Source organism: Macaca nemestrina, chromosome 2 (genome assembly GCF_043159975.1).
Source record: "Macaca nemestrina isolate mMacNem1 chromosome 2, mMacNem.hap1, whole genome shotgun sequence".
NCBI lineage: Eukaryota > Metazoa > Chordata > Mammalia > Primates > Cercopithecidae > Macaca > Macaca nemestrina.
In genome coordinates this window covers 26,995,493-27,023,339 of record NC_092126.1, presented here as the reverse complement: position 1 = coordinate 27,023,339, position 27,847 = coordinate 26,995,493, and the positions used below count along the sequence as shown (strand labels likewise).

Sequence of the window (27,847 nt, the reverse complement as noted above, 5' to 3'; positions counted from 1 at the left end):
CTTTAGTTTAACTAGGTACCATTTGCCAAATTTTTTGTTGCAATTGCTTTTGGAGTCTTTGTCATGAAATCTTTGCCAAGGCCTATGTCCAGAGTAATATTTCCTAAGTTTTCTTCTAGGGTTTTTATAGTTTTAGGTTTTACATTTCAGTCCTTAATCTATCTTGATTTGATTATTGTATATGGTGTAAAGAGAGGGTCCAGTTTCAATCTACAGCACATGACTAGCCAGCTATCCCAGCACCATTTACTGAATAGTGAGTCTATTCCTTCTTGCTTGTTCATGTTAACTTTCTCAAAGATCACATGTGCATTTTAGGTGTGTAGCTTTATTTCTCAGTTCTCCAAGTTTTTCCATTGGTCTATATGTCTGTTTTTGTACTGGTACCATGTTGTTTTGGTTACTGTAGCCTTGTAATATAGTTTAAAGTCAGGTAGTGTGATAACTCTGGCTTTGTTCTTTTTGCTTAGGACTGCATTGGCTATTCGGGCTCCTCCATGGGTCCATATTAATTTTAGCATAGTTTTAACAAAATCCTGTGAAAAATGTTGTTCATAATTTTATTGGAATAGCATTAAATCTGTACATTGCTTTGGGCTGTATGGACATTTTAACAATATTTGTTCTTCCTATCCATGAACATGGATTTTTTCCCATTTGTTTGTGATGTCTCTGGTTTCTTTCAGCATTGTTTTATAATTCTCATTGTAGAGATCTCTCACTTCCTGGTTAGCTGTCTCCACAGACATTTTATTCTTTTTGTGGTTATTATGAATAGGATTGTATTCTTGATTTGGCTCTCCATTTAGAGATTATTAGGGTATAGAAATACTACTGACTTTTTTTTTTTTTTTTTTTTTTTTTTTTTTTTTTTTGAGACGGAGTCTTGCTCTGCCGCCCAGGCTGGGGTGCAGTGGCCGGATCTCAGCTCACTGCAAGCTCCGCCTCCCAGGTTTACGCCATTCTCCTGCCTCAGCCTCCCGAGTAGCTGGGACTACAGGCGCCCGCCACCTCACCCGGCTACTTTTTTGTATTTTTTAGTAGAGAGGGGTTTCACCGTGTTAGCCAGGATGGTCTCGATCTCCTGACCTCGTGATCCGCCCGTCTCGGCCTCCCAAAGTGCTGGGATTACAGGCTTGAGCCACCGCGCCCGGCCACTACTGACTTTTAATATTAATTTTGTATCCTGAAGGTTTGTTAAAATTGTTTATCAGATGTAGGAGCCTTTGGGCAGAGACTGTGTGGGGTTTTCTAGGTATAAAATTATAATGTCTGCAAAGACGGAGAGTTTGACTTTCTTTCTTCCTATTTGAATGCCTTTATTTGCTCTCTCTTGCCTGATTGATCTGGATAGGACTTCCAGTACTATGTTGAACAGGAGTTGTGAGAGTGAGCATCCTTGTCTTGTTCTGGTTCTTAAGGGGAATGCTTTTAGATTTTGCTCATTCAATATAATGTTGGCTGTTGGTTTTTCATATGTGGACTTTATTATTTTCAAGTATATTCCTTTGATGCTTTGTTTGTTGAGGGTTTGTAACATGAAGGGATGTTGAATTTTAACAAAAGCCTTTTCTGCATCTATTAAGATGATCATGTGGTTTTTATTTTTATTCCTATTTATGTGTGGCATCACATTTATTGATTTACCTATATGGAACCAAACTTGCATCCCAGGAATAAAGCCTACTTGATTATGTTGGATTGGGTTTTTGATGTGCTGCTGGATTTGGTTAGCTAGTCTTTTATTGAGTATTGTTGATTACTGAGTATTGTTGAATCTATGTTCATCAGGGACATTGGCCTGAAGATTTTTTTTTTTCGTTGCGTCTGTGATAGGTTTTGGTACAGAATGATGCTGGTGTCGTAGAACGAGTAAGGAAGAGTCCTTCCTCCTCTATATTTTGGAATAGTTTCAATAAGATTCTTGTCATCTCTTTTTGTACATATGATATAACTTGGCTGTGAATCCATCTGGTCCAGGGCATTTTCTGGTTGTCAGGTTTTTAAAATTACTGAGTTAATTTTGGTATTCATTATTGATTTGTTCAGAAATTTAATTTTTTTCTGGTTCAATCTTGGGAGGTTTTAAGTTTCCAGGAATTTATCCATTCTTTCTAGGTTTTCTAGTTTTTATACATAGAGCTTTTTGCAATAATCTATGAGGAATTTTTGTATTTCTGTGGGGTTACTGGTAACATTCCCTTTGTCATTTCTTACAGTGTTTATTTGGATCTTTTCTGTATTAGTTTAGCTAATGATCTATCAATCTTATTTATTCTTTCAAAGAACAAATTTTTTTTAATTTGTTGAACTTTTATATGATTTGTTGCATCTGGATTTCCTTCAGTTCAGTGCTAATTTGGGTTATTTCTTTTCTTCTGCTAGCTTTATGGTTGGTTTGCTCTTGTTTTTCTAGTTCCTGTAGGCGTGATGTTAGTTTGTTAATTTGAGATCTTTCTAACTTTTTCTTGTGGACCTTTAGCACTATAAACTTCCCTGTTAATACTGCTTTAGCTGTGTCCCAAAGAATTTGGTATGTTGTATCTTTATTTTTATTAGTTTCAAAGAATTTCTTGATTTCTGCCTTAATTTCATTGTTTACCCAAAAGTTATTCAGGAGCAGATTGTTTAACTTCCATGTAATTGTATCATTTTGAGACATCTTGGAATTGACTTTCATTTTTATTGCTCTGTGGTCCAAGAATGTGGTTAGTAGGATTTCTTTTAAAAAATTATTGAGAATTGCTTTATGGCTGAGCAGGTAGTTGATATTAGAGAATGTGCCATGTGAAGACGAGAAGAATGTTTATTCTGTTGTTGTCGGGTGAAGTGCTCTGTAGATGTCTGTTAGGTCTATTTGGTCATGTATTGAGTTTAGATCCCAAATATCTTTGTTAGTTTTCTACCTTAACAATCTGTCTAATACTGTCAGTGGGGTGTTGAAGTTTCCTGTTATTGTTGTGTGGTTATCCAAATGTCTTCATAAGTCTTCAAGAACTTGTTTTATGAATCTTGGTGATCTGATGCTGGGTACATATAGTTAAGGGCTCTTGTTGAATTGAATAATTTATCATTATGTAATGCCCTTCTTTATGCTTTCTAATTTTTGTTGGTTTAAAGTCTGTTTTATCTGAAATAAGAATAGCAACCATTGCTCTTTTTTGTGTTCTGTTTGCTCGGTAGATCTTTCACCATCTCTTTACTTGAATCTATGGGTGTCATTGCATGTGAGATGAGTCTCATACAGACAGCATACAGTTTCATCTTTCTTCTTTCTCTAACTTGCCGCTCTGTGCCTTTTAAGTGTGTCATTTAGCCCATTTACATTTAAGGTTAATAGAGATATGTGCAGATTTGATCCTGTCTTCACATTGTTAGCTAGTTGTTATGTACACCTGATTCTGCAGTTGCTCTATAGTGTCAATGGCCTATGTAGTGAAGTGTGTTTTTTGGTGGCTGGCAATAGTCTTTTGTTTCCATCTGTTGTACTCCCTTGAGGGCCTCTTATAAGGCAGGTCTAGTGGTAATCAATTTCCTTATCATTTGCTTTAACTTAAAAGAACCTTATTTCTCCATTGTGAATGATGGTTAGTTTGGCTGGAAATGAAATTCTTGTTTGGAAATGCTTTTCTTTACGAATGATGAATATAGGCCCTCAATCTCTTCTGGCTTGTGGGGTTTCTGCTGAAAGGTTTGCTGTTAGCCTGATGGGCTTCCCTTCGTAGGTGACCTGCTGCTTCTCTCTAGCTGCCTTTAACAATTTTTCTTTCATTTTGACCTTGGAGAATCTGATGACAATGTGCCTTGGGGATAGTCTTCTCATATAGTATTTTATAGGAGCTCTCTGAATTTTCTGAATTTGATTTTTACCTCTCTAGCAAGGTTGGGGATGTTTTCATGGATAATAGCCTGAAATGTGTTTTCCAAGTTGCTTGTTCTTTCTCTCTCTTTCAAGGACAACAGTTGGTCATAGGTTTGGTTTCTTTACATAATACCATATTTCTTAGAAGTTTGTTTTTTTTTTTAATTATTATTTTTTTTAATTTTTGTCTCACTGTGTTGAGTCAAAGAATCAGTCTTCAAGCTCTGAGATTCTTTCCTCAGCTTAGTCTATTCTGTTGTTAATACTTCCAATTATATTACAAAATTCTTGTAGTGAATTTTTCAGCCTTATCAGATCACTTTGGCTCTTTCCTGATATAGCTATTTTGTCTTTTAGCTCTTGAATTGTATTACTTGATTCCTTAGATTCCTTGGATTTTGTTTCATCTTTCTTCCTGATATTGATTATCTCCATTGCCATCTACATTCTGAATCCTGTGTCTGTCATTTTACCCATTTCAGTGTGGCCAAGAACCATTGCTGAGGAACTAGTGTGGTTATTTGGAGGTAAGAAGATGCTGGCTTTTAGAATTGCCAGAGCTGTGACACTGGTTCTTTCTCATCTTTGTGGCCTGATGTTCCTATAATTTTTGAAGTTGCTGTCCTTTCTTTGGGCCATTTTGCTTTTACGTTATTTGCTGCTCTTGAGGGTTTGACTATGGTATAAGTTGAGTGCAGTTGACCGGTTTCACTTCTAGATGATTTTAGTGAACCGAGTCTCAGCTCAGCACTCCAGGGCTGCATGTCCTATTTTGGGGGGACTAGGACCAGTCCCACGGCTTTGTTCTCTGGTACCTCAAGGTTAAGCACCTCCTGCATGGAGGGGCCAACATGTTCTCAATCCATTGGCAAAAGCACTCTAATAGGGTAATGTTGGCAAAAGTGTTTTGTCAGAGTGGTGGCAGTGGGGCCTGCCCACACGCATACCCACAGGGGCAGAATGGTTGTAGCAAAGTCCATGCACACACGAGTGCCTCTGGTGGTGGAGCAGCAGTGTCTACGTGGGCATGCCAGCTAAGCAGTGGTGGGAGACTGCAGGCAAGTACACTCTGACAAAGCTGTGGGAGGAGGCTGCAGGTGGGTACATGCTGGTGGGGACGCATCTGCAGGAGCTCTCTGGTGGTTAGGCACGATCGGTCACCAAAGGAGCTATGGCAGTAACTTCTGTGATGTGCCCTGGTTAGGCATTTGAAGCTGCATTGCAAGTGGGTGTGGCCAGGCAGTAACCCTGGTGGAGACTGACATAGAGAGGGACACTCAAGTCAGACTGGCCACATCCCATGGGCAGGATAGCCCTGTTCTGTTCAGATCCAAGTGTCGTCAAAGTCCAAAGCCAGCTAGAGGAGCATGGTGAGCCTTAGGGAATGAGTATCTCTGGCTATGCTCCACTGTAGACTTTCCTAAGCCAGACCCTCTGGGCTTTATGCAGGCTGGAGTACTGTCCCTGCTGACTCCCCAAACTGTTCTCCCTGAGAGCTCAAATGTCCGTGGAGGCTACGGGGTTTCCTGCAGGTAGGATTCTGGAGGTCTGTGGTGAGAGTGAGCTACTCCATGTCTATTTAACTCACACCTTCCCCAGGACCCACTTGAGGTCAGGAGCAAGTCCTGGTGCTTGGCAACCTTGTGCATGGTTCCCAACTTCCTTCCCCTTTAGCCTGGGGTCTGTGTCCTCTCTCTGTCCACTCTCAATGCCTTCCTTCTAAATAGATGCTCAGAGTGCGATGGTATTCTTAACGTTCTGGTCTCTTGGTGGGAGAAGCTCTTCCTGGCTGCATGTAATTAGCCATCCTGGTTCTTCCCTCCTTGACCCCAGGCTTCTTAATTTCACCTTGAACTGTCCTTCTCCTAACTTACCATACTCTAGTCATGCCAATCACCTATTCATTTTAAAAATGTGAAGTCTTTCCATCTCGGGACTTTTATATTTTCTGTTTTCTCAGTACTCTACTCTCTGTTCTTTGCATAGTTGTCTACTCCTAATCCATGAATTATAAACAAATAGATTTTTGGAGTGAGATTAACAGTAGGCCCACAGTTCTATAAATACAGCATGGTATAAACTAGAGCTGGCATTTACACCTTGAGAAAAAGAAATGGACTATTAAATAAATGGTATTATGATATTTAGCTACAAAATTTGGAGAAAATATATTTTTAATGTGCTAGAAAACAGAAGACAGTATGTTTTCAAAATAGAGAGAGCCTTTTATACCCAACACAAATTACAGAAACTTTAATAACTTAACCAAACTTAAAATTCTTCTGAAAGCATATACATTTTTAAAAGGACATAAATAAAGTTAAAATGTAAGTGGCAGATCTGGAGAAAACATGTATTTTCAATGTATATGTCAAGAAAACAGTAATCTATGACCAAGATAGCCTTAATGTTCCCCTCAGCTATACTAAACTTGTAGACAGACTTCTTTCAGACTCCAGGCCCTGGTCTTCCTTTTCTCAGAGCATTTTCTGTATAAAATTTGTAAATTGTAGATTCTTTTTTTAAGTTCTTTAGAAATATATGTAAATCTTTTTTTAAAAGCTTCTTGCCAGTTTTAGAATCCGGAAATGTCTTTCTCAAGGACCTGGAAACATCTTTTCAAAATATAATTATCAGGGGAGATAGTGCTCCCATCCCTCAGTTTCTATGGGTGGATAGGAGCCTAACTTCAGAGAAAAAGACGGTGCCTTGTTTCAAGTTGTATAACTTTCTCCTCTCATTTATTTAGATATGAGACAAGTTGCTTCTTTAAGGGTTAAAGCTAATTATCAAACACAGATGACCTTTGTTGTACACAATCTCCAGGGCTTGAAAAGTCTCCACCTTCTGATTTAGCACAGTTGACTTCAGACTGAGCTCTGACCTTTCTTTCTGCTATTGCAATAGTTTTAGATGAAGTCGTCCTTACATGTTTAACTTAGAAGCAATTTTTGCTTTAACACTAGAAAATACAAAGAGCTGGAATAGATGAGAAAAACAGAAAGTCAAATTTTAAGTGATAAAATAAATAATACATTTGCATAATAAGAATCTAAAATGGACAATAAACACAAGAAAGAATTCTTGAACTAACTAATTATCAGGGAATCAAAAATTATGAAAAACAATAAAATATCGCACTTAACCATAATAAAATTTGTTAACAACTTAGTATTCAGGTCTTATAAGGGCATAATTCAATTATGCCCTTATGAGATTCAATTCTCATAGACTTCTTTTGGGAATGGATTTTCGCGTGTGTGTGTTTCAAGAATTTGTTGGTATCCATCAAAATGTAACACAGGTGAGCTTTTTTGTCCTAGGAATATAATTTCTAGTTATCTGTCATAAAGAAGTTTTTATTAATTAGATATTAAAGTTGAAGAAAGAGATCACCTACATTTTAATGATGAAAGCAAAATTAGAAGTCTCCAGAGAAAAACCTTTTCTAAATGGAAAAATGACTGTAAAGAAATACAGTACAGTAAATGTTAAATATGCTGAATTTAAGAAAGCAGCTTTTATTATATTCTTTACACATTTTTTGTACTTTCCATAAATTCTCCAAAGAATGCCTATTAGCTTTACAATAAAAACATTAATACATTATTATAGCAAAAATATACAATCAAATTTAAAATTGTTGATTGATTGTGGCTCACATCAAAACATAACTCTTTACTTCAGTAGAGACTACTTGCTATTACTCTATAGTAACCTCTCAGAAATGAATGGTTCTCAGTGATTTAGCACTTTAAATATGATACTTAAGAAATAAGACATCCATTTACACTGTCCACTCCTCCTCCAGAGAAAAATAAGAAAGAGAGAGAGAGCCTACTCTAAAAATAACAATCTATCTTTTTAAGCAATAGCAAGGTCATTGCTTAAAAAGATTCTCAAACCTCACCTTTACTTCTTTTGAAGGCCCATTATTGCAGGCAGGGAAGTTTCCCACCAGCATTAACAACCTCAAGCCTCGGAAATGAGTAGCATCTTTGTAAATATTGCATGTCCATTTGATGGCGCCTGGGTGTTAGTGTCATCTTTCTCCTGGTTCTCTCTTCTGTGGCATAGTGATGCCTGCAGCCTGGAGAGCACCCAGCACAGTGTGGCCGCCCTGATAAATATTAAATGATGATGATGGTAATGACAGAGCAGAGTCATGTCTTTGCAACTGTATAATTCCTCCCTTATATTGCATGCCTCCTCAGACAGCTGTCACATCCTGTCTTTAAGAGGCAGAGATTTCTTGCCAAATTAAAGCTTGAGAGGAGCACATTACATCCTCATGTCGATGTGGGAATGTAAGATGTGAATGCCTACAGCCATAGACGCCACTCAGATGCACATCTATTTGATAAATACTCTTTTAAGAGTCAATTCAGATTGACTACCTGGCCAGTTCAATCAATCATACAGAGAACTGCCCCAGAGAGTTTGTAAGAAGCCCAAACTATTGACCAATTCGAGGAGGGAAATGTCCAGTCCATTTAAGACCTCTTAGCACATTTTAGCTGAGTACCATTAATTTTAAATTAATGTGTTTTTGAAGATTTTTAAAAATATGAAATTTAATGAAATTTTTTGAGGGAGTAAGGAGATATAATGATCAATATCAATGTCAGTTTTTGAGGAATGACTAACACTACTGAGGCAATTTGCCAGTCACTATACAAAGTACTTTTCATGTATTTACTTCTTTAATATTCAAAAGTCTCAAAAGGTAAATATGAATACTGTATTTTTGTATACTTGGAAAAATCAAAGCCAAGAAAAATTAAGCAGTTTGCTGCAGGCCACAAAGTAAGGAAGAGGAAGTTCATGGAGTCCAACTTAGTTCCTTTGAATCCATAGCTTTCACAAGCTTAGTTGGAAACATTTCAATAACGGAAAGAACACCTTGACAATAAAGTTTATTCACATGCATTTTAAAAGTGTAGACTAAGTATCTTTTGTTCAAGGTCTAATAAGAAATAAGCATAACAGAAAACTAAGAAAAATTCCAAGTTTATGCACTCTGAGTTAGAAATTCTACTTCTTACAAACCATTCAAAAAATGGTAATTCTATTCAAATTACAACAGAGCAGTTTTCTTATCTCCCAACAGATAAGAAAATGGCTATGTCCAATAACAAAGGAATGGCTTAAAACCACAGGTGAAATATTTTTTAAAAGAATACAGCACAGAATAAACTTTAAGTTTTATTTTTTTAAGTTTTAATTTTCGTGGGCACATAGTGTATATATTTATGGGGTACATGAAATATTTTGATACAGAAATGCAACATGGAACAATTGCATCATAAAATAATGGAGTGTCCATCCCCTCATTTATCTTTGATGTTACAATCTAATTGTACTATTTTAGTTATTTCAAAGTGTCCATTTAAATTACTTTGACTACAGTCAGTCTACTGTGCTATCAAATACTCAATATTACTTGTTACTTCTAACTATTTTTTTCTTTTTATGCACTAAGCATCCCTACCTCTCTCACCATCCTATTCCCCTTCGTAGGCTCCGGTAACAATCCTTCTATTCTCTATCTACATGAGTTTGATTGCTTTTATTTTTACATCCCACAAGTAAGTGAGAACATAGTATTTTTTTTTCTGTGCCTGGCCCATTTCGTGTAACATAATGACCTCCATTTCCATCCATGTTGTTGCAAATGACAGGATCTCATTCTTTAGGGCTGAAGAGTATTCCATTGTGTATATGTATCACATTTTCTTTATTCATTCATCTGTTGATGAACACTTAGTTTGCTTCCAAATCTTTGCTATTTTGAATAGTGCTGGGGAAAAAAAAAAGTGTGCAGCTATCCCCTTTATATACTGATTTCTTTTAGGTATATACTCAGCAGTGGGATTGCTCAATCACATAGTAGCTCTATTTTTGCTTTTCTGAGGAACCTCCTAACTGTTCTCCATAGTGGCTGTGCTAATACACATTCCCACCAATGATCTACAAGGGTTTCCTTGTCTTCATATCCTCTCTAGCATTTTTTATTGCCCGTCTTTTGGATATAAGCCATTTTAACTTGGGTGAGATCATATCTCATTGTAGTTTTGATTTGCATTTCTCTGATGATCAGTAATGCTGATCACCATTTCATACATCTGTTGGCAATTTGTTGGTCTTCTTTTGAGAAATGTCTGTTCAAATCTCTTCCCCATTTTTAAACTGGATTATTATTTATTTCTATAAAGTTGTTTGAGATCCTTATATATTCTGCTTATTAATCCTTTGTCAAATGGGTAGTTTGTGAATATTTTCTCCCATTTTGTAGTTTGTCTCTTCACTTTAATTGTTTCCTTTGCTGGATGGAAGATTTTTAACCTGATGTGATTCCACCTGTCCATTTTTGCTTTGATTGCCTGTGCTTGTGTGATAATCATTGTTCAGGAAATCTTTGCCCAGATTGATGTCCTGGAGTTTCCCCAATGTTTTGTTTAGTAGTTTTAATAGGTTGATGTCTTAGATTTAAGGCTTTAATCCATTTTGACTGGAGTTTTGTATATGCCAAGAGATAGATGTCTGGTTTTATTCTTCTGCATCTGAATATCCAGTTTTCCCAGCACCAATTATTGAAAAGATAGTCCTTTCCTCAATGTATATTCTTGGCACCTTCGTCAAAAACGAGTTCACTGTGCATGTGTGGATTTGTTTCCGGGTTCTCTATTCTGTTCCGTTGGTCTGTGTGTCTGTTTTTATGCTAGTACTATGCTGTGTTGGTTACTACAGCTCTGCCATATATTTTGAAGTCAGGTAATGTTATTCTTCCTATTTTTTTCTTTTTGTTCAGGATAGCTTTGGCTATTCTGAGTCTTTTGTGCTTCCATATTACTTTTAGGATTTTTTTTTTCTATTTCTGTAAAGAATGTCATTGTTATTTTTATAGTGATTGCATTGAATCTGTTGATTGCTTTGCATGGTATGAACATTTTAATACCATTGATTATTCCATTATGTGAACATGAAATAGCTTTTCCATTTTGTGGTGACCCCTTCAATTTATTTCATTAACATGTTACAGTTTTCATTGTGGAGAGCTTTCCCTTCTTTGGTTAAGTTAATTTCTAGGTATTTAATTTTATTTGTGGCTATTACAAATGAGATTGCTTTTCTGTATTCTTTTTAGATTGTTCACTTTTGGCATATAGAAATACTACTGATTTTTGTACCTTAATATTGTATCCTATAAATTAACTAAGTTTGTGTATCAATTCTAATAGTTGTTTAGTTGTTTGGGTGAAGTCTTTAGGTTTTCCAAATATAATACATCATCTGCAAAAAAACATAATGTCCATTCAAAATATAATATATCATCTGCAATAAAAAGATAATTTGATGTCTCTTCCAATGTGGTTGCCTTTTATTTCTTTCTGTTGTCTGATTGCTCTAATTAGGACTTCCAGTACTATATTGTATAACAGTGGTGACAATGGGTATCCTTGTCGTGTTCCAGATCTTGGAGGAAAGGCTTTCAGTTTTTCCCCATTCGGTATACTAGCTGTGAGTCTGTTATATATGGCTTTTATTATGTTGAGGTAAGTTCCTTCTATACCTTGTTTTGTGAGGATTTTTATTATGAAAGAATGTTGAATCTTATCAAATGCTTTTTCCACATCAATTGAAGTAATCATATAGTTTTTTTCTTCATTCTGTTGATATGATGTAACACATTGATTGATTTGCATATGTTGAGCCATCCTTGCATCTCTGAGATAAATCCCACTTGGTCATAATGAAAGATCTTTTTAATCTACTGTTGAATTTAATTTGCTAGTATTTTGTTGAGAATTTTTGCATCAATGTTCATCAGAGAGAATGGCCAGTAGTTTTCTTTTTTTTATATTTCTTTGTCTGGTTTTGGTATCAGAGTAATACTGACTTTCTAGGATGAGTTTGGAATATTCTGTCCTCCTCAATTTTCAGAGTAGTTTGAGTAAGATTGGTATTAGTTCTCTAAATGTTTATGTAAGTTCAGCAGTGAAGCCATTGAGTCCTGGGCATTTGTTTACTGTGAGAGTTTTTATTATGGCTTTGATCTCATTACTTGTTATTGATCTGTTCAGGTTGTGAATTTCTTCATAGTTCAATATTACAATATTCAATTGTAGATTGTATGTGTCTAGGAATTAATTCATTTCCTGTAGATTTTCCAATTCATTGGCATACAGTTGCTCATAGCAGCCACTAATGTTCCTTTGAATTTCTGCACTATTCATTGTAATGTCTCCTTTTTCATATCTGATTTTATTTATTTAGGTCTTCTCCCTTTCTTTCTTCAGTAGTCTGGCTAAAGTTTCATCAATTTTATCTTTTAAAAAATCAACTTTCTTTTTTGCTTATTTTTTGTATTGTGTTTTTTAATTTAAATTTATTTATTCTGCCCTGATCTTTATTTCTACTAACATTGGATTTTGTTTGCTCTTGCTTTTCTAGTTCTTCAGATGCATAAATAGATTACTTATTTGAAGTTTTCCTTCTTTGTTGATGTAGACTCTTATAGCTATAAATTTCCCTCTTTGTATTGCTTTCACTGTATTCCATAGGTTTTGGTGTGTTGTTTCCATTATCATTTGTTTCAAATAATTTTTCAATTTTCTTCTTAATTTTCTCATTATCCCATGGTCATTCAGGAACATATTGTTTAATTTCCACGTGTTTCTATAGTTTTCTAAATTCCTCTTCTTGTTGATATCTAGTTTTATTTAATTGTGATGAAAGAAGATGCTTGATATTATTTCATTAAAAATATTTAAGACTGATTTTGTGACCTAACTTATTGTCTATCCTTGAGAATAATCAATATGCTGAGGAAAATAATGTGTGTTACGCAGCCTTCAGATAAAATGTTCTGTAAATATTTAGTAGGTCCATATGGTCTATAGTACAGATTAAGTCCGATATTTCTTTGTTGATTTTCTATCTTGGACATCTGTTCAATGCTGAAAGTGGGTGTTGAAGTCTCCACTTACCATTGTGTTAAGGTCTATCTCTTTCTTTAGCTCTAATAATATTGGTTTTATATGTCTGAGTGCTCCAGTGTTGGGTGCATATGTTAATATATTTACAATCATTATATATTGTTGTTGGATTGACCCCTTTATATTCAATGACCTTCTTTGTATTTTCTTACAGTTTTTTTCTTGAAATATATTTTGTCTTATATAAGTATAGCTATTCCTGCTTTTTTTTCTTGGTTTCCAATGGCATGGAATATTTTCTTTCATCCCTTTATTTTCAGTCTGTTTATCTTCACAGGTAAAGTGTATTTCTTGAAGGCAACAAATCATTGGGTCTTGTTTTTCTCATTTATTCCACCATTGGATGTCTTTTTATTCAAGAATTAATCTATTTTCATTTAGTGTTATTATTGACAAGTAGGGACTTACTCATGCCATTTTGTTATTTGTTTTCTGGTTGTTTTGTGGCATTCCTTCTTTTCTTCCTTCCTGTCTTCCTTTAGTGAAGATGATTTTCTCTTGGGATATAATTTAGTTTCTTGCTTTTTAATTTTTGTGTATCTATTGTATTTTTTTTGGTTTAAGGTTACCATGGAGCTTGCAAATATATCTTATAACTCAGTATTTTAAACTGTAGACAACAACTTAAAACTGATTGCATACACAAACAGGAATGCAAAAAGTAAACTAATAAAAATTCCACATTTTAACTTCATCCTCCCACTTTTTAAATTTTTGTTGTTTATTTTTATATCTTATTGTATTGTCTATGTCTTAAAATTTGTTGTAGTTATTCCTTTGGGTTGGTTAATCAGTTCATCTTTCTACTTAAGAGTAGTTCACACACCACAATTACAGTGTTATAATATTCTGAGTTTTTATGTGTGCTTACTATCACCAGGAAGTTTTATACCTTCAGATAATTTCTTCTTGCTCATTAAAGACCTGCCTTTAGCATTTCTTGCAGGACAGGTTGAGTGTTGATGAAATCCCTTAGTTTTTGTTTATCTGGGAAGGTCTTTATTTCTCCTTCATGCTTGAAGAATATTTTCATCAGATATACTACCCTAGGGTAAAAGTTTTTGGTTTTTTTGTTTGTTTGTTTGTTTGTTTTTTCCTTCAGCACATGTCACACCACCCTCTCCTCGCCTGTAATGTTTCCACTGAAAAGTCTACTGCGGGATGTATTGGAGCACCATTTTATGTTATTTGTTTCTTTTATCTTCTTGTTTTTAGGGTCCTTTCTTTATCCTAGACCTTTGAAAGTTTGATTATTAGATGCCTTGAAGTATTCTTCTTTGGAATAAATCTGCTTGGTGTTCTATAACCTTCTTGCACTTGAATGGTGGTATCTTTCTCTAGGTTTAGGAACTTCTCTGATATTATCCCTTTGAATAAACTTTCTACCCTTATCTCTTTCTTTACCTTCTCTTTAAGGCCAATAACCCTTAATTTGCCCTTTTGATGCTATGTTCTAAATCTCATAGGCATGTTTTATACTTTTTATTCTTTTCATTTGTCTCATCTGACTGTGTATTTTCAAATAGACTTAAACTCATGAATCTTTCTTTTGTCTGATTAATTCTGCTACTGAGACTCTGATGCATTTTTCAGGATGTCAATTGCACTTTTCAACTCTAGAATTTCTGCTTGATTCTTTTTAATTATCTCAATATTTTTGTTAAATTTATCTGATCAAATTCTGATTTTTTTCTCTGTGCTATCCTGGATTTCTTTGTTTCCTCAAAACAGCTGTTTTGAATTATTCATGTGAAACATCACATATCTGTTTCTCCAGGATTGGTCCCTGGTATCTTATTTCATTTGTTTGGTGATGTCATGTTTTTCTGGATGTCTTGATGCTTGTGGATGTTTGACAGTGTCTGGGCAGTGAAGAGTTACATATTTTTTGTAGTCTTCACAGTCTGGGTTTGTTTGTGCTCATCCTTCTTGAGAAGACTTTCTAGGTATTCAAATCGACTTGGGCCCAAAGCCCAAAAATGCTGTTGTTTCTGCAGACTTACAGATGTATCCCTTTGGGGGTTTTGAATAAGATCTGGAGTAATTCTCTGGTTTACCAGGTGGAAAATTTTGTTGTTTCCCTTACTTTCTCCCAAACAAGTGAAGTCTCTCTATCTGTGCTGAACAGCCTGAAAATGGGGATGTGGCGATGCAAGCACCCCTAAGGCCACCACCACAGGGACCACACTAGGCCAGCCTTGAAGACAGCACTGCACTGGGGCTTGCCCAAGCCCCACTGTAACCACTACCTGGCTACCCTCTATGTTCACTCAAGGCCCTAGAGCTCTACGATCATCAGATAGTGAAGCCAGCCAAGTTTGTGTCCTTCCCTTTAGGGTGATGAGTTACCCTAGGACCCAGGTAGGTCCAAAGAGGCTGTCTGTGTGCCGGGCATTAAAGTAAAAAACCTTAGAAATTTGCCTTATATTCTATTCTACTCTGGCTAAGCTGGCATTCAAACCACAATACGAAGTCCTACCTACTCTTCCCTCCCCTTTCCAGAGGCAGAGGAGCCTCGGACACTACCACCACTGGTCCAAAGGGGTTCTGCCAGGCCACTGCCAATGTTTACATAAAGGCCAAGAGCTCTTCAGTCAGCTTGTGGTGAATTCTGCAAGGGCTGGGACTAATCCTCCAGAGCATCAGGCCCCACTCCGGCCCAGAGAAGGTCCAAAAATGCTGTCCAAGAGCCTAGGCCTGGACTTGGTGACCCAAAGGGCCTACTTGTTTCTCTACCCCATTGTGGTTGAGCTGTTATCTAACTTGCAAGACAAAGTTCCCTTCACGTTTCCTTCTGCTTTTCTTAAGAAGATGGAGTCTTTCACTCTAGCTGCTATAACTGGCAATGTGCTGGGTCACACCTGTAGTCAACTTATTCCAAAGCCCAAGGCCCACGGATTACTATCTTGGTATCACTGCTGGTTATTCAGTGGGCTCTATAGTCAGCAGGTGATGAATCCTGGAGGACTAGGCCCTTCACTGCAAGGCAACTGGCTCCTTTTTGGCCCAGGGTGTGTCTAGAAATGTGGTCCATGAGCTAGGGCCTGAAATGAGAGCTTCATGACTCTGCCTGGTGCCCTGTCTACTGTGGCTGAGCTGGTCTCCAAGATGCAAGAGAAGGTCTTCTTTATCCATTGTTCTCCTTTCCTTAAGCAGAAGGAAGCAGTAACTTTCATTGCTGCAGGGTGCACTCCTGTGGGAGGAGTGTCATAAGCACTCCCTTAGTCACCTTAGACCATGTGCCAACCTAGCCTTCTGGATCTGAGTCCAGTCCAGCACGAGGAGTTGCCTAGGAATTGTAGTCCTTATGTCCTAGACTGCCTTTCAAGTTTACCTAGAACACCAGAGCACTTTGGTCTGTGGTAGCAAGGCTTGCTAGAAATTCAAGTTTCAACTGCTGAGATGGGTGATTCCCCTCTAGCTAAGTCTTGTACAAATGCTCCCTCCATGAGTGGGCACTGACTGAGCCCAGCTTGGCTTTGCTCTACACTATGACAAGGCAACACTAAGTTCAATGTAAAATTTCCGTTTCTGTGCTCTCCCTCCCACAAGTGCACAGATTCTTCATGCCACGTGGCTGCTGCAGGGGTGGGAAGATGGGGAGAGGTGATGGTTTAGATTCAAGGCTGTCTCTCTGACCCTTTTCAATGCCTCTTTCAGTATTAAGATGTGTTATGATTGTTCACTTGAGTTTTGATTCTTGTGATGGTGCTTTTCCATGTGCAGATAGTTGTTAAAAATAGGTGTTCCTGTGGGGAGGATGAGCAGTTTAGGCTTCTATTCTGTCATCTGGCTCTATGCCTCCCAGAATCAAATGAAATATTCTGCAGCCATTAAAATTGAGTATTACAAAGAAGAATAAGCTCAAAATGCTGACTATAGAACAGAAAATAAGAAAAATGTGAATAAACTGGCTGACTGTGTGACATTTTCTTAAGGTGAATAGAAAAAAAGACAAAAAATAAAAATAAATGCTGCAGATGATTATGTGAGGCTGTTGAGTATATAGATATTTTCCTGTTTTAGTAGTGTCTAAAAACTATTTATGTTAATATAATAAAAAGAAACATTTTAAAAACAGATCCATTATCTATCTAATTAGATCAGCTTTTATATTATAAATGGTAGTCATACTAAATTAGGATAACTGAAGTTAAAATTAATCATATATATTTTTTCTTTCTCAAAGAGCTAATTCAGCAAAAAAAGGTTGTAATTTATTGAGTTACTTTAAAAAAGACACTTTGCTAAATTATTGGCCAGATTTGTTTGTACAGTATATTTTTAATCACATATTTTTAATTATACATTTACTGAATAACCATTTTTTAAAAGACAGATTTTAGAAATTTGATTATAATTTATTCCATTTCTTATTTGCATAGTTTACTAGTGCTTTATGTTTTAATTAACTCACCATTACCAGCATACTGAAATTGTATTTTAGTGCACCAATTGAAAAGAAAAGGTTGTCCATTTCTGCACTTAGTCATGCTGCTATAAATTTCATTGTCTCCTTCATGAGATTAAGGAGTGTACAATCAAGACAATGATTTTAATCCACAAGTTCATGAGGCATTTCCTAAGCTTTTCTTGGTTTCTACTAAATTGCATAATAAACTAGACTGTAAAGGCAAGCTACATCATGAAGAATAATAATTATCGCCCTGTTTTGGGAATGGAAACATATTCATATAGAAGTTCCCTTTCACAGGAGGTAAGAAGGGCATGTTGTGAATCCTTGGTGTTTCCATTCAGACCTCCAGAGATGTGTCCTGGAAATTAATTGATTGGGCAATAGTGGATACAAAGGCCTTTGTGATGGTCGGGGATGGACAAAATTCCATTGTATAGTAAATCATTTTTAAAAATATTTTAACTGTTGGCCACTTCTGATGTTAATTCTTCTCTAAAACAACATCTTCAGTAAAACTTTTAAACTAGAAGTGCGTATAGGGAAAAGAGCTAATGCATGCTAGGTTTAATACCTAGGTGATGGGTTGGTAGGTGCAGCAAACCACCATGGCACACGTTTACCTACGTAACGAACCTGCACATCCTGCACATGGCCCCTGGAACTTAAAATAATAAAATCATTATAAAAATAAATGAATAAAAATAAACTGGAAGTGCTTATTTATATTAAGCGCTCACGCTATACAAGAATGTTTTATTATTCTAACTGGAAAAATAAATACAATTTTTGACTTTGCAGTGTTATCTATTCATCCATCCATCCATCTATCCACCCATCTATCTAGTCATCCACCAACCTACGCATTATTTATCTGTCTATATAGTTTCTGTTTTCTCCCGAGTACAGTTACTTTCCCCATTCACATGTTAAAAATAAACACATTTTGTCTTTAAGAATAAAAAAGCCATAATAGTTTATAGTGAAAGTTATTAACCTTTTATTCAATGTTCAAGGTACTTATTTTTAAACATTCCTTTTAAAAATCCCTGCACTAATTCATTTACTTAACTGTAATATCAAAACAATGATTTAAATATGTTTTAATTATTTCCTCTCATAATCTTTGGAACACCCATAAAAAGGGATGCTGTCTTTTAATAGGAATTTATTTTTATAAAGTAATCTTGCTTTGCTATTGTACGGCTTGACAATTAGGGTAAATAGTGCTATGAAGATAATTAACAGATGCTGAATTTTTTTTACAAACATAGTGGACAGATTTATAATTGTATTCAGACATTTCAGACATAATAGTTTACACTATCCTATTGCTGATTTAAAATGCAATGGTTGAGATGTAGGTAAACATGAAATTGAGTTATATCAAGGTGCTGTGTGTCACTGTGCTAGCCAGGGTATCTAATGTAATTTGTCTGTTATAGGATTTATAAAACATTCCATCTGGCACAATATGCCTCTAAGACAGAAGGTGTTGGCATATCAAAGATGTGAGTATCTCACATATGACTATTTACCCATTTATTATTTCAGCAGAACAGAAGACAATACTTAGGAAACAGTGAAGGGATTAGCAAACTCAGACATTTGATTCAGATATAAATTTGAGGACCACTGTGTCCATAATACATCAAGATATTTTAACAGAAAGTGAGATTTTTGTCTTAAAGCTAAAACCAAATATATCACAGGTACACTTTCTTTTGTTCATGAAAATCGTACCTTTTACTTTGCTTGGCTGGTTTTTATTTTAAAAGCAAATTTTCATTTTAAGAGCAAATTTTCAGCCAGAGTCTGAGAAAGAGAAACACTCCACTAGAGACAAGCTTTCTCATTAAAAACAAAAGAATCACTTAGATGGTTGCTGATTGCATTTTATGGATCTTTTAACAAATTACAGGGACTGCTACCTTACCATGCACTCCCACTGCTGTTTAACATGGATCATTTTTGTTTGTTTGCTTGCAGTAACACTCAGGTAATGAGATACAGAACAGAAAAAAGATGCCATCATTCCATTAAAAGAGAAAACAGTTAAATGCCGTATTTTTCATACTGGGAATAATGGAGATGCTGAAACTAATAGTACATTCACATTCTCAATAATATCTATTCTGTAATCATCATTATTTGAGAAGATACCATGTAGGATCCAAATCCTATGTGGATGCTATAATTATCCATTTTATCTATGAGGAAATTCAGGCTAAGAGAGCTTAAGCAATTACTCAAGCTTGGCTTTAACTCCAATAATGTTTGGCTTCAAATCCCATGTTCCTTCCCTTGAGATTCCCTCAAGATGGAATATTACTGGAAGAAGTCACACTGTAGGAGTACTAGAATAATATATGATTTAAAATAGCCTAAATCCATTAGAGGTCCAGGGGTTTTCCTGAGTAGATTATTAAATCATACTTCCCTGAATTGAAATGTGAAAAATTTATCTAACACAAATTCAGTTACCTTACCTCTTAAATGCATTCCAACAGACAGGTGCCTCTAGCATTTCTCTTCTGACTGAACTGAAATTCCTTCCACTCCAAGACACTGTATTTCCATGTCTGTTTAAAACCTAAACAGAACACATTCCACCAATGTGTTTCCCAAATGTTTCCCTTTTTAAACATTTCTCTTACTGACAAAATGGTATTAAGATAATAAACTTTGATAAACTTTGTGTTCTCCCTCCTTTTTGGTTTTTTTGTGTGTTTTTCACTATCAATGCCTCCCATTTGTCACCAACTACATTTCACAGAAACATAGCTTCTTTTTCAGAACTACAGGGAAAAAAGAAAATAACCTTCCATTTCAAATAGTTTTTTAAATGCCTTTTTTTCCTCATAGGTCTTTCCTTGACATCATCTCTAATCATCTTGCTACCTATAGCACATAAGATTTTACCCAGTAAAAACAATAATAAAAATATCTTACACAATCAGAACACTATTCCTTATGCACAACTGCCTTAATCCATTTCTCTGAAATAGTGGTTTCAGCAGCTTCTCACATCAATGAAAATTGAATGTCATGACCTTTCTCTTTCTTCACAAATTAACGAGTTAACCCCCAACCATATAACTGGCTATCTTAATATCTCCGTATGTCTGTTGTTTAATCTTCTGTAAGATAAACTCAACCTGCCTCTTCAAGCATTACAAAGACACACACACACATATACATACATACACATATACCTATGTATGTATATGTGTACATATGTATATATGCACATATATGTATACCTACATTGTATACCTATGTATATACATATATGCTTATGTATCATATATACCTATATATACACCTATGTATACACACATATATATACATCTATGTAGACACATAACATGTACATATACAAATATATACATAGGTACATGTATGTGTGTACATATATATATACACATACACATACCTACATGCTCTTTCCAGTCAATACACACCAACATAAGTCACTAGTGCTATAATTTCTAACACCATAGATTCGCTTACCTTTTCTTATATTTTATAGAAATTGAGTTGTACAATGTGCACTGTTTTATATCTGGCTTCTTTCTCTCAACATAATAATTTTGAGATTAATTGATTTACACAAATGATTTGCTCATTTTTATTGCTGAGAATGGTCTATCATATGAACATACTATAATTTCTTTATTCATTTACCTGTTGATGGATATGTGGATTGTTTCCAGTTACTGCACATTATTAATTTTAATGTGTAAAGATTTTTCTTATTGAATTTTTTCAAAAGACCTGGAAAAGTTGCTTTCCTCCTTTACTTTCCTCCTACCAGGAACATGCATTTCATTACTCTCTGTTAGGTCACACAACTCTCTTCTGCTAGACTGCAAATGTCTTGAGGGAAATGATTGTATCCTTTTCTCTTTCTGCCTTTTTCTGCTGTCCAGCACATGATTCATTTATGATCTCAGCCAGTAAGCATTAGCTAAACTAAATGTTGTCAAATCACTATTGAAGGCGGCTCTTTATTTAAAAAAAAAAAAAAAAAAAAAAAGTAAGATTTTATGTTTAATATAGAAAAGTTTTTTAAAGATGTTTGTTTTCTTTACTTACACATTTTTATTCAAAACACATTTTTTCTGTGATGTTGTTAATGTATTTATTTTTTCAATAAATTTGTATTTTTATTTAAATTTAATTTATTTATTTTTAGTTGACAAATAATAGTCATGTATATTTATGGGGTAAAATGTGATATATATTTTTAATTTTGTTTTAAGTTTGAGGTTATACGTGCAGGTTTGTTACACAGGTAAATTTGTGTCATGGGTGTTTGTTGCACAAATTATTTCATCACCCAGGTATTAAGCCTAGTATCTATCAGTTATTTCATCATGTAGCTCCCTCTTATAAATGAGAATATGTGGTGTTTGGTTTTCTGTACCTGTATTAGCTCATTAAGGATAATGGCTTCCAACTTTGTCCATGTTCCTGCAAAGAACATGATCTCATTCTTTTTTATGGCTGCATAGTATTCCATGATGTATGTATACCACACTTTTTATCCAGTCTATCATTGATGATCATTTAGGTTGATCCCATGTCTTTGCTATTGTGAATAGTGCTTCAGTGAACATAAGCATGCATGTGTCTCCCATTCTGTAGACTGTCTGTTTACTCTGTTGATAAGTGTTTTTTTGTTTGTTTGTTTTTGTGTTTTTGTTTTTTGCTGTGCAGAAGCTCTTAAATTTAATTAGATCCCATTTGTCAATTTTTGCTTTTGGTGCAATTCCTTTTTGTGTCTTCAGAAGACAGCTCTTTCAAGAACCCCATTTTGATACAGAAAACCTATCTCTTTCATTTATAAACATCCCATGTATTCTGTCCTTTCTGTGACTTTTATTTAAGAGTCTGGATTTGTATGTTTTCCACCCACCTTAGATATCCTGGCTTGTATTTCCTTTGTGATACTCCACAGGGACCTTCAAAGAGCCATTGTCCTCTGTATATTGGTGGCTGTTTCATCAGTCTAATCCCAACATATTTTTCACACACACACACACACACACACACCATGAACACATTAGTTTTCACGTTAGGAAAGAAGGGTAGAATAATTCCTTTCATTCAGATGTATCTTTTTATGGAATTATCTCCCCAAAGGGAGATGGTAAAATACGAAGGAGTACGGAAAAGTTCAGGAGCCTCTCACTCTGAGCAAAAACAACATAAATAGAAAACACTGCAATGCCCCAAACTAACTAATAATACATACATCTTTGAAACTCAAAATCTCATTATAAAAGATTCACAAAATAAGTTTGGAAAATCTTTCAACAAATTGAAAAATAAAACTTTCCAGCATCTGAATACAAGGGCTAACATTTTTATTCCCTCCTGATGGCATGGTTTGGTAGAAATGATTGGGTCTTAGGCCACACAAACAATTCTTACATTTTATCATGACAAAGAACCTGGAGATTACGCAAACAATTCAGATTCCCAAGCCTCATGTTCAAGTATTCTAATTCAGTAAGTAAGGCACAGTAATTGAATTTTAAATCAATGTACAGGTAACTCTGATGGAAGTGTTGAAGCTTTTTCTATTCAAAATGTGGTCTGTGGACCAGCATCATTGGCATCATCTATGGGCCTTGTTAGAAATGTAGTATCTTAGGATGCTGCCTAGACCTATCAAATCAGTGTAGATTTAAGAAAATCCCTAGATAACTTTCATGACCTTTAAATTTTGAGAAGCACTACTCTCAATATTCCATACTCTTTAAGAAACACAGGAAGTAGGGGTGGCTGGCAAGATGGCCCAATAGGAACAGCTCCAGTCTGCAGCTCTCAGTGAGATCAATGCAGAAGGTGGGTGATTTCCGCATTTCCAACTTCGGTACCAAGCTCATCTCATTAGGACTGGTTAGATAATGGGTGTAGTACACAGAGGGCAAGCTGAGTCAGGGTGGGGCTTGGCCTCACCCAGGAAGTGCAAGGGGCCAAGGAACTCTCTCTCCTAGCCAAGGGAAGCCATGAGGGACTGTGCAGTGAAGGATGGTGCATTCCATTCCAGATATTATGCATTTCCCACGGTCTTCACAACCCACAGACCAGGAGATTCCCTCAGATGCCTACACCACCAGGGCCCTGGGTTTCAAGCACAAAACTGGGCTGCCATGAGGGCAAACACCAAGCTAACTGCAGGAGTTTTTTTTTATACCCCAGTGGCGCCTGGAACACCAGCAAAACAGAACCATTTACTCCCCTGGAAAGGGGGCTGAACCCAGGGAACCAAGTGGTTTAGCTTGGCTAGACCCTCCCCCACAAAGCCCAGCAAGCTAAGATCCACTGGCTTGAAATTCTCACTGCCAGCACAGCAGTCTGAAGTTGACCTGGGATGCTCGAGCATGGTGAGGAGAGGGGGGTCTGCTATTATTCAGGTTTGAGTAGGCGGTTTTCCCCTCACAGTGTAAACAAAGCCACCGGGAAGTTCAAACTGGGCAAAGCCCACAGCAGCTCAGCAAAGCCACTGTAGCCAGACTGCCTCTCTAGATTCCTCCTCTCTGGGCAGGGCATCTCTGAAAGAAAGGCAGCAGCCCCAATGAGGGGCTTATAGATAAAACTCCCATCTCCCTGGTAAAGAGCACCTGAGGGAAGGGGCAGCTGTGGGCACAGCTTCAGCAGAATTAAATGTTCCTGCCTGCTGGCTCTGAAAAGAGCAACAGATTTCCCAGCACAGTGCTCGAGCTCTGCTAAGGGAAAGACTGCCTTCTTAAGTGGGTCCCTGAGCCCTGTGCCTCGAGACTGTGGTCGACAGACACCTCCCAGAAGTGGTCAACAGACACCTCATACAAGAAAGCTCTGGCTGGCATCTGGCAGATGTCTCTCTGGGACGAAGCTTCCAGAGAAAGTAACAGGCAGCAATCTTTGCTGTTCTGCAGCCTTTGCTGGTGATACCCAGGCTAACAGGGTCTGGAGTGGACCTCCAGCAAACTCCAGCAGACCTGAAGCAGAGGGACCTGACTATTAGAAGGAAAACTAACAAAAAGAAAGGAATAGTATGAATGTGAACAAAAAGGATGTCCACATAAAAACTGCATCTGAAGGTCATCAGCATCAAAGACCAAAGATAGATTAATCCACAAAGATGAGGAAAACCCAGCACAAAAAGGCTGCAAATTCCAAAAACCAGAATGCCTCTTCTCCTCCAAAGTATCACATCACCTCACCAGCAAGGGAACAAAACTGGATGAAGAATGAGTTTGATTAGTTGACGTAAGTTGGCTTCAGAAGGTGGGTAATAACAAACTCCTCTGAGCTAAAGTAGCATGTTCGACCCCAATGCAAGGAAGCTAAGAACCTTGACAAAAGCTTAGAGGAATTGCTAACTAGTATAACCAGTTTAGAGAAGAACATAAATAACCTGATGGAGTTGAAAAACACAGCATGAGAACTAGATGAAGCATACACAAGCATCAATAGTTGAATATATCAAGCAGAAGAAAGGATATCAAAAATTGAAGATCAACTTAATGAAATAAAGTGTAAAGACAAGATTAGAGAAAAAAGAATGAAAAGGAACAAACAAAGCTTACAAGAAACATGGGACTATGTGAAAACACCAAACCTATGTTTGATTAGTGTACCTGAAAGTGATGGGGAAAATGGAACCAAGTTGGAAAACACTCTTCAGGATATTATCCAGGAGAACTTCCCCAACCTAGCAAGACAGGCCAACATTCAAATTCAGGAAATACAGAGACTACCACAAAGATAATCCTTGTGAAGAGCAACCCCAAGACACATAATCATCAGATTATCCAAGGTTGAAATGAAGGAAAGAATATTAAGGGCAGCCAGAGAGAAAGGTCTGGTTACCCACAAAGGGAAGCCGATCAGACTAACAGCGGATCTCTCTGTAGAAGCCCTACAAGCCAGAAGGGAGTAGGGGTCAATATTCAACATTTTTAAAGAAAAAAATTTTCAACCAAGAATTTCATATCCAGCCAAACTAAGCTTCATAAGCAAAGAAGAAATAAAATCCTTTACAGACAAGCAAATGCTGAGAGATTTTGTCACCACCTGGCTGCCTTATAAGAGCTCCTGAAGGAAGCACTTAATATGGAAAGGAAAAACCGGTGCCAGTGACTGCAAAAACATACCAAAATGTAAAGACCATCGACACTATGAAGAAACTGTATCAACTAACAGACACAGTAACCAGCTAGCATCATAATGACAGGATCAAATTCATACATAACAATATTAATCTTAAATGTAACCGGGCTAAATGCCCCAATTAAAAGACACAGACTGGCAAATTGGATTAAGAGTCAAGACCCATCAGTGTGCTGTATTCAAGAGACTCTAATGTGCAAAAACATATAGGCTCAAAATAAATGGTTGGAGAAACATTTACCAAGCAAATGGAAAGAAAAAAAAAAAAAGCAGAGGTTGCAATCCTAGTCTCTGATAAAACAGACTTTAAACCAACAAAGATCAAAAACAACAAAGAAGAACGCTACATAATGGTAAAGGGATCAATGCAATAAAAAGAGCTAACTGTGCTAAATAGATATGCACCCAGTACAGGAGCACACACATTCATAAAGCAAGTTCTTAGAGACCTACAAAGAGACTTAGACACCCACACAATAATAGTGGGAGACTTTAACACCCCACTGCCCATTTTAGACAGATCAATGAGACAGAAAATTAACAAGGAAATTCAGGACTTGAACTCACCTCTGGACCAAGCAGACCTTATAGATATCTACAGAACTTTCCACCTCAAATCAACAGAATATGCATTCTTCTCAGCACCACATCACACTATTTCTAAAATTGACCACATAATTGGAAGTAAAACACTCCTCAGCAAATGCAAAAGAATGGAAATAATAACGAACAGTCTCTCAGACTAAGGGAAATCAAATTAAAACTCAGGATTAAGAAACTCACTCAAAATGGCACAACCACATGGAAACTGAACAACCTGCTCCTGAATGACTACTGGGTAAATAGCGACATAAAGGCAGAAATAAGGAAGTTCTTTGAAATCAATGACGACAAAGACACAATGTACCAGAATCTCTGGGACACAGCTAAAGCAGTGTTTAGAGGGAAATTTATGGCACTAAATGCTCACAGGAGAAAGCAGGAAAGATGTAAAATTGATACCCTAACATCACAATTAAAAGAAGTAGAGAAGCAAGAACAAATGAATTCAAAAATCCAGCAGAAGATAAGAAATAACTAAGATCAGAGCAGAACTGAAGGAGATAGAGATATGAAAACCCTTCAAAAAAATCAATGAATCCAGGAGCTGGTTTTCTGAAAAGATTAACAAAATAGATAGAACACTAGCCAGACTAATAAAGAAGAAAAGAGAGAAGAATCAAATAGACATGATAAAAATTGATAAAGGGGATATCACCATGGATCCCACAGAAATGCAGATTACCATCAGAGAATACTATAAACACCTCTATGCAAATAAATGAGAAAATCTAGAAGAAATGGATAAATTCCTGGACACATACACCCTCCCAAGACTAAACCAGGAAGAAGTAGAATCCCTGAACTGACAAATAACAAGTTCTAAAACTGAGGCAGTAATTAATAGTCTACCAACCAAAAAGGCCCAGGACCAGAAGGACTCACAGATGAATTTATCAGAGGTACAAAGAGGAGCTGGTACCATTCCTTCTGAAAGTATTCCAAAAAATAGAAAAAGGGAGACTCCTCCCTAACTTATTTCATGGAGACCAGAATCGTCCTGATACCAAAACCTGGCAGAGACACAACAAAAAAAGGAAAATTTCAGGCCAATATCCCTGATGAACATCAATGCGAAAATCCTCAAAAAATACTGGCAAACAGAATCCGGCAGCACATCAAAAAGCTTATCCACCATGATCAAGTCAGCTTCATCCCTGGGATGCAAGGCTGGTTGCAAATCAATAAACAATGAACATAATTCATCACATGAACAGAATGAATGATAAAAACCACATGATTATCTCAATAGATGCAGAAAAGGCCTTCGATAAAATTCAACACCCTTCATGGTAAAAACTCTCAATAAACTAGGTATTGATGGAACATATCTCAAAATAATAAGAGCTATTTATGACAAACCCACAGCCAATATCATACTGAATGGGCCGAAGCTGGAAGCATTCCCTTTGAAAACTGGCACAAGACAAGGATGCCCTCTCTCACCACTCTTATTCAACATGCTGTTGGAAGTTCTGGCCAGGGCAATAGGGTAAGAGAAAGAAATAAAGGGTATTCAAATAGGAAGAGAGCGAATCAAATTGTCTCTGTTTGCGGATGACATGATTGTATATTTAGAAAACCCCACTGTCTCAGCCCAAAATCTCCTTAAGCTGATAGCAACTTCAGCAAAGTCTCAGGATACAAAATCAATGTGCAAAAATCACAAGCATTTCTATATACCAATAATAGACAGAGAGCCAAATCATGAGTGAACTCCCATTCACAATTGCTATAAAGAGAATAAAATACCTAGGAATACAACTTACAAGGGATATGAAGGACCTCTTCAAGGAGAACTACAAA

At 36.4% G+C, this 27,847-nt stretch overlaps 1 long non-coding RNA gene across 5 annotated transcripts in view; it reads left to right on the top strand.

The window, feature by feature from the left end:
* Positions 1-27,847, top strand: part of LOC105488911 (uncharacterized) — a 320,242-nt gene that overhangs the window by 33,393 nt on the left and 259,002 nt on the right. The gene's annotated exons all lie outside the window — the stretch shown is intronic.